Consider the following 6,000-nt stretch of genomic DNA (forward strand, 5'->3'; position numbering starts at 1 on the left):
CCAATGTGTTAGTGGGGTTCAGCACCGCCAGCTGTTCCCCTGCTGTGTAGTCGGCAACGTGTCCAGCACAAGCCACGCTGGCACAACAGAACAAAAGCTGCCACCAGTGCAGGCTGCGGCCTACACTTTGCTCCTCTCCTCCTCCTCCTGCTGACCCTGGGCTCTAACACCGCTAGTTTTTGCCCGGACATGCAATCTGCACAGAGAAAAACACCAGTCAATGTGTCAGTGGGGTTCAGCAACGCCAGCTGTTCCCCTGCTGTGTAGCTTGCAACGTGACCTGCAAACGCCACGCAGGCACATGAACTGAAATTGAAGGGAGCCTGCCCCCCACCCACAGGTGTTTCTATGTATAACAGCCACCTTGTACAGCAGTACTGCTGCATTTGTACAAGGTGGCTGACTTTTTCTCCTTGCACACGTGGAACTCAACAAGTACAAAATGTGTCTCATTACAGACCATTACAATGTCCCTGAGGTGTGACTTTCCTTTTTAATGACACGCAGCACCCCCATTGTTAGCGCTGCCCGTCTCCTGACATCATTGGTTGGCTGGCTGTGCCTGTGCGTCCCCCCTGCCCGACACAACGCCCCCCGTTGTCTCATATATTTTGACTGCGAGGGTGTGATTGATGGGCACGAGCAGTGCATATGTTCCCCTGTTTTCACTCCCCTCCTTCCGCCTTCTTCTGACTGTGCGGCCTCATGGCCGCGGCATGCGATAAGGGATCAGCTGAGGCCGCCCAGTCTGAAGCAGGTGTAAGGACATGTGTGAGCGGCGATCATATTTACTGCACAAGGCCACGAATCCCAGCACCGCAGTGTGACTTTAGGAAAAGCCACTGTGGGTCTGGGATTTATGGCCATCGTTAACCGCACCGGCCAACATGAAATGAGGTCATGAGACGGCCTGCACTAACAGGGTATTGCCAAGGGATAACACAAGAGCGCAGACTCCTGTACAGCAAATAACAACGCTCAGGAATCTGCGCCCAGTACCTAGGTGCAAATTTTGACACCTGTGCTGCGTCTCGTTAAAAAGACAAGTCACGCCTCCACAACTGTTTGACAGTATAATGGGCTAAATAGTGTACGTGTTTAATTCAGCGTGTGCAAGGAGCAAAATTAAATAGAGCAACCTTTGACTTGTGCATCATTAATGCTGTTCAAGGTGTGGCTCTTGTACCTTGCAACACCTGAGGGGGGGGTTAAAGGTAACCTTTGAAATTGGTTCAACTAGGCTTCGGCCTACACTCTGCTCCTCTACTCCTCCTGCTGACCCTGGGCTCAAACAACGCCAGTTTCTGCCCGGAAATGCTAGCTGCACAGAGAAAAACACCAGCCAATGTGTTAGTGGGGTTCAGCACCGCCAGCTGTTCCCCTGCTGTGTAGTCGGCAACGTGTCCAGCACAAGCCACGCTGGCACAACAGAACAAAAGCTGCCACCAGTGCAGGCTGCGGCCTACACTTTGCTCCTCTCCTCCTCCTCCTGCTGACCCTGGGCTCTAACACCGCTAGTTTTTGCCCGGACATGCAATCTGCACAGAGAAAAACACCAGTCAATGTGTCAGTGGGGTTCAGCAACGCCAGCTGTTCCCCTGCTGTGTAGCTTGCAACGTGACCTGCAAACGCCACGCAGGCACATGAACTGAAATTGAAGGGAGCCTGCCCCCCACCCACAGGTGTTTCTATGTATAACAGCCACCTTGTACAGCAGTACTGCTGCATTTGTACAAGGTGGCTGACTTTTTCTCCTTGCACACGTGGAACTCAACAAGTACAAAATGTGTCTCATTACAGACCATTACAATGTCCCTGAGGTGTGACTTTCCTTTTTAATGACACGCAGCACCCCCATTGTTAGCGCTGCCCGTCTCCTGACATCATTGGTTGGCTGGCTGTGCCTGTGCGTCCCCCCTGTCCGACACAACGCCCCCCGTTGTCTCATATATTTTGACTGCGAGGGTGTGATTGATGGGCACGAGCAGTGCATATGTTCCCCTGTTTTCACTCCCCTCCTTCCGCCTTCTTCTGACTGTGCGGCCTCATGGCCGCGGCATGCGATAAGGGATCAGCTGAGGCCGCCCAGTCTGAAGCAGGTGTAAGGACATGTGTGAGCGGCGATCATATTTACTGCACAAGGCCACGAATCCCAGCACCGCAGTGTGACTTTAGGAAAAGCCACTGTGGGTCTGGGATTTATGGCCATCGTTAACCGCACCGGCCAACATGAAATGAGGTCATGAGACGGCCTGCACTAACAGGGTATTGCCAAGGGATAACACAAGAGCGCAGACTCCTGTACAGCAAATAACAACGCTCAGGAATCTGCGCCCAGTACCTAGGTGCAAATTTTGACACCTGTGCTGCGTCTCGTTAAAAAGACAAGTCACGCCTCCACAACTGTTTGACAGTATAATGGGCTAAATAGTGTACGTGTTTAATTCAGCGTGTGCAAGGAGCAAAATTAAATAGAGCAACCTTTGACTTGTGCATCATTAATGCTGTTCAAGGTGTGGCTCTTGTACCTTGCAACACCTGAGGGGGGGGTTAAAGGTAACCTTTGAAATTGGTTCAACTAGGCTTCGGCCTACACTCTGCTCCTCTACTCCTCCTGCTGACCCTGGGCTCAAACAACGCCAGTTTCTGCCCGGACATGCTAGCTGCACAGAGAAAAACACCAGCCAATGTGTTAGTGGGGTTCAGCACCGCCAGCTGTTCCCCCGCTGTGTAGCCGGCATCGTGTCCAGCACAAGCCACGCTGGCACAACCGACCAAAAGCTGCCACCAGTGCAGGCTTCGGCCTACACTTTGCTCCTCTCCTCCTCCTCCTGCTGACCCTGGGCTCTAACACCGCTAGTTTTTGCCCGGACATGCAATCTGCACAGAGAAAAACACCAGTCAATGTGTCAGTGGGGTTCAGCAACGCCAGCTGTTCCCCTGCTGTGTAGCTTGCAACGTGACCTGCAAACGCCACGCAGGCACATGAACTGAAATTGAAGGGAGCCTGCCCCCCACCCACAGGTGTTTCTATGTATAACAGCCACCTTGTACAGCAGTACTGCTGCATTTGTACGAGGTGGCTGACTTTTTCTCCTTGCCCACGTGGAACTCAACACGTACAAAATGTGTCTCATTACAGACCATTACAATGTCCCTGAGGTGTGACTTTCCTTTGTAATGACACGCAGCACCACCCTTGTTAGCGCTGCCCGTCTTTTGACATCATTGGTTAGCTGGCTGCGCCTGTGCATCTCCCCTGCTCGAAACAACGGCCCTCGGTGTCTTATTTTTTTGGACAGCGAGGGTGTGATTGATGGGCATGTGCAGTGCATATGTTTGCCTGTGTTCACTCATCTCCTTCCGCCTTCTTCAGACTGGGTGTCCTCATGGCCTCGGCAGGCGATAAGGGATCAGATGAGGCCGTCCAGTCTGAAGCAGGTGTAAGGACATGTGTGAGCGGCAAACATATTTACTGCACCAGGGCACGAATCCCAGCACCGCAGTGTGATTTTTTAAAAACACACTGTGGGTCTGGGATTCATGTCCATCGCTAACCGCAACGGCCAACATGAAATGAGGTCATAAGACAGGAAGCGCTCACAGCGCATGGCCAAAGGATCACAAGAGCGCAGACTCCTGTACAGCAACTAACAACGCTCAGGAAGCTGCGCCCATGCAAAAAGGTGTTGTTTTCGACACCTGTGCTGCTTTTCTTTAAAAAGACAAGTCACGCCTCCACTACTGTTAAACAGTATAATGGGCTAAATAGTCTACGTGTTGCATTCAGCTTGTGCAAGTAGACAAATTAATAGAGCAACCTTTTACTTGTGCAGCATTAATGCTGCAGAAGGAGTGGCTCTTGTTCTTTGTAACACCTGAGGGGGGGTTAAAGGTAACCTTTGAAATTGGTTCAACTAGGCTTCGGCCTACACTCTGCTCCTCTCCTCCTCCTGCTGACCCTGGGCTCTAACAACGCTAGTTTTTGCCCGGAAATGCTAGCTGCACAGAGAAAAACACCAGCCAATGTGTTAGTGGGGTTCAGCAACGCCAGCTGTTCCCCCGCTGTGTAGCCGGCATCGTGTCCAGCACAAGCCACGCTGGCACAACCGACCAAAAGCTGCCACCAGTGCAGGCTTCGGCCTACACTTTGCTCCTCTCCTCCTCCTCCTGCTGACCCTGGGCTCAAACACCGCTAGTTTTTGCCCGGAAATGCTAGCTGCACAGAGAAAAACACCAGCCAATGTGTTAGTGGGGTTCAGCACCGCCAGCTGTTCCCCTGCTGTGCAGCTTGCAACGTGACCTGCAAACGCCACGCAGGCACATGAACTGAAATTGAAGGGAGCCTGGCCCCCACCCCCAGGTGTTTCTATGTATAACAGCCACCTTGTACAGCAGTACTGCTGCATTTGTACGAGGTGGCTGATGTTTTCTCCTTGCCCACGTGGAACTCAACACGTACAAAATGTGTCTCTTTGAGACCATTCCACTGTCCCTGAGGTGTGACTTTCCTTTCTAATGATACGCAGCACCCCCCTTGGTAGCGCTTCCCGTCTTCTGACATCATTGGTTGGCTACTTGCGCCTGTTCGTCCGCCCTGCCTGAATAAAATGCTCCTCGTTGTCTTAATTATTTTGACTGCGAGGGTGTGATTGATGGGCACGAGCAGTGCATATCTTCGCCTGTCTTAACTCATCTCCTTCAGCCTTCTTCAGACTGTGCAGCCTCATGGCCGCGGCATGCGAGAAGGGATCAGCAGAGGCCGCCCAGTCTGAAGCAGGTGTAAGGACGTGTGTGAGCGGCCAAAATATTTACTGCTCAAGGCCACGAATCCCAGCACCGCAGTGTGGCTTTATGAAAAGACACTGTGGGTCTGGGATTTATGGCCATCGTTAACCGCACCGGCCAACATGAAATGATGTCATAAGATGGGCAGCGCTAACAGGGCATTGCCAAGGGATAACACAAGAGCGCAGACTCCTGTACAGCAAATAACAACGCTCAGGAAGCTGCTCCAAGCACCAAGGCGTTATTTTGGACACCTGTGCTGCGTCTCATCAAAAAACCAAGTCACGCATCCACTACAGTTTGACTGTAGAATGGGGTAAATTGTGTATGTCTTTCATTCAGCGTGTGCAAGTAGACAAATTAATAGAGCAACCTTTCACTTGTGCAGCATTAATACTGCACAAGGTGTGTCTCTTGTACTTTGTAACACCTGAGGGGGGGGTTAAAGGTTTCCTTTGAAATTGGTTCAACTAAGCTTCGGCCTACACTCTGCTCCTCTCCTCCTCCTCCTGCTTCAACACGGGCTCTAACATCGCTAGTTTTTGCCCGCAAGTGCTAGCTGCACAGAGAAAAACACACGCCATTGTGTTAGTGGGGTTCAGCAACGCCAGCTGTTCCCCCAGTGTGTAGCCGGCAAAGTGTCCTGCAAACGCAACGCAGACACAAAGCTGCCTCCAGTGCAGGCTTCGGCCTACACTCATCTCCCCCTGCTTACCCTTTGCTCCAACACCGCTAGTTGGGGCTCTAGGAAGACAATCTTTAATAGGCAAGGCAACGCATCCGGGTTCCAGCACCGCCAGCTGGTTCTCGGCAGTGTTCTTGTCACAGGTACTCCCTCGTGCCAAGCCTGGTTTCAGCACCGTCAGCTGTTTCCGGGTTGTGTCAACTTCACTGAGACGCCTATGCTTGCCCCGTCGTGGTGCGGTCGAGTTAGCCAACTCCAGGGTGCCTCCAGTTTAGGAGCTTCCTATGTGGGCTGCGTGAACTGGTAGTCAAGGCTGGTTCTGTAGTGCCAGTAGGCCCAGCTCCCCCTGTAGGACTGTTGGGGTTCGGTAACTGCGGCTGCCTCGCGGCCTAGCTGTTCTCTCCTCTCCTGTGGACCTTGGGGTCCACCACCTGGTTCCAGCACCGTCAGCTGGTTCCGGGCCGAGCCTTTGGCTTAGGTGCCTCCTCCTGGGTATCCGAGTTCCGCCAACGCCAGGCGGTCCTTGG

Source organism: Ranitomeya imitator, chromosome 2 (genome assembly GCF_032444005.1).
Source record: "Ranitomeya imitator isolate aRanImi1 chromosome 2, aRanImi1.pri, whole genome shotgun sequence".
In the NCBI taxonomy this organism is placed as follows: domain Eukaryota; kingdom Metazoa; phylum Chordata; class Amphibia; order Anura; family Dendrobatidae; genus Ranitomeya; species Ranitomeya imitator.